Source organism: Suricata suricatta, chromosome 13 (assembly GCF_006229205.1).
Source record: "Suricata suricatta isolate VVHF042 chromosome 13, meerkat_22Aug2017_6uvM2_HiC, whole genome shotgun sequence".
Taxonomy (NCBI): Eukaryota; Metazoa; Chordata; class Mammalia; order Carnivora; family Herpestidae; genus Suricata; species Suricata suricatta.
Window position 1 is genome coordinate 11,977,774 of NC_043712.1, and position 1,529 is coordinate 11,979,302.

Here is a 1,529-nt window from a genome sequence, read left to right on the forward strand (position 1 = left end):
CTGAAGTCAGATGCTTAACTGACTGAGCCACCCAGTCTAGGCACCCCTAGAAAAATATTTATTTCTTAAACAAGACAGAGACAGAAAGCACTAAGCATGAAAGAAAAGAATAGTAAATTCGACTGTATTAAAGTTAAATACTAGTTTATGTCTGTTTATCAGAAGACATTATAGAGTAGAAAGACAAAATGGTAGAAGATATCTGAAATTCATAAAACAAACAAAACATCCAAATTAAGAATATATAAAGATCCCTGGCAATCAAGAAGGAAAAGAAAGTGGTGGAGGAAACTTTGTAAAGGAATTAAACTTTTCACACACACACACACACACACACACACACACACACACACATATCCAAATGGCCAATAATTACATGAAAAGATGCTGACTTTCATTCAAATTAAATTTAAATTCAAACTGAATCATGTTGGGAACCCACTGCACACCTACCAGATAAACAAAAATTAGAATTCAAAAGTTAAATATCAAGGCTTAGGAAAAAAGGTGGAACAGTAGATAATTTTATTGCTAGTGAGAATATTAATTGGTACAACCAATTTGGTAAATGATTTGTTGTTATATAAGATAGTAAAGATACACATTTTATTAATTCCATCCTTGGGTATATATTCCGGAGAAATACATGCACATGTGCAACAAGAGACATGAATAAAAATGTTTAATGCAGGAATTAAACTTATGAATCCCAGAGGTGCCTGGATGGCTCAGTTAGCTCCCACTCGAGTTAGCTCAGCTCAGGTCATGATGTCAACATTTCTGAGTTCAAGCTCCATGTCAGGCTCTGTGCTGACAGCTCAGAGCCTGGAGCCTGCTTTGGATTCTGTGTCTCCCTCTCTCTCTCTCTGCCCTTCCCCAGCTCACACTCTGTCTCTCTCTCTCAAAAATAAAATAAACATTAAAATAAAAAACAACGTTTGAAGCCCCAAACTAGAAATAATCTAAATATTCATCCATGTAAAATGAATAAATTCATTGTATTTGTAAAATGGAATACTTAACAGTATCTGCATCATCTTGATTGATCCTGACCAAGCTTTTTGAAGTATTTATTATAATCCCTGTTTTGTATGTAAGGAAACAGGAACACAATAGGTGAAGTATCTCTCCAGCATAGATTTTCCCCTGAATTTATGACTTATACACCCATTGTCTAGCCAACATTTCTGCTTGGATATCTAATAAATATCAGAAACTAAACATGTCAATAACCAAATTCTTGTTTTCTTTATTTTGAGAGAGAGAGAGAGAGAGAGAGAGAGCGAGAGAGAGAGCACACACTCAGGGGAAGAGAGAAAGGGACAAGGAGAGAATCCCAAGCAGGCTCCGCACCTCAGTGCAGAACCCAACAAAAGATTTGAACTCACAAACTGTGAGGTCATGATCTGAGCTGACATCAAGGGTCAGATGCTTAACCAACTGAACCTCCCAGGCACCCCACCAAATTCTTTTTTTTTTAAGTTCATTTATTTATTTTGAGAGAGAGAGAGGGAGTGTGCACAAGTGAG

At 36.5% G+C, this 1,529-nt stretch overlaps 2 protein-coding genes across 2 annotated transcripts in view; one reads left to right on the forward strand and one right to left on the reverse strand.

Moving 5' to 3' along the window:
• The window catches only part of LOC115275853 (olfactory receptor 1J4-like), a 97,709-nt gene that overhangs the window by 84,316 nt on the left and 11,864 nt on the right, over positions 1–1,529 (forward strand). The window lies entirely within an intron of this gene.
• LOC115276015 (olfactory receptor 1J4-like) overlaps positions 1–1,529 on the reverse strand; it is a 39,615-nt gene that overhangs the window by 37,084 nt on the left and 1,002 nt on the right. The gene's annotated exons all lie outside the window — the stretch shown is intronic.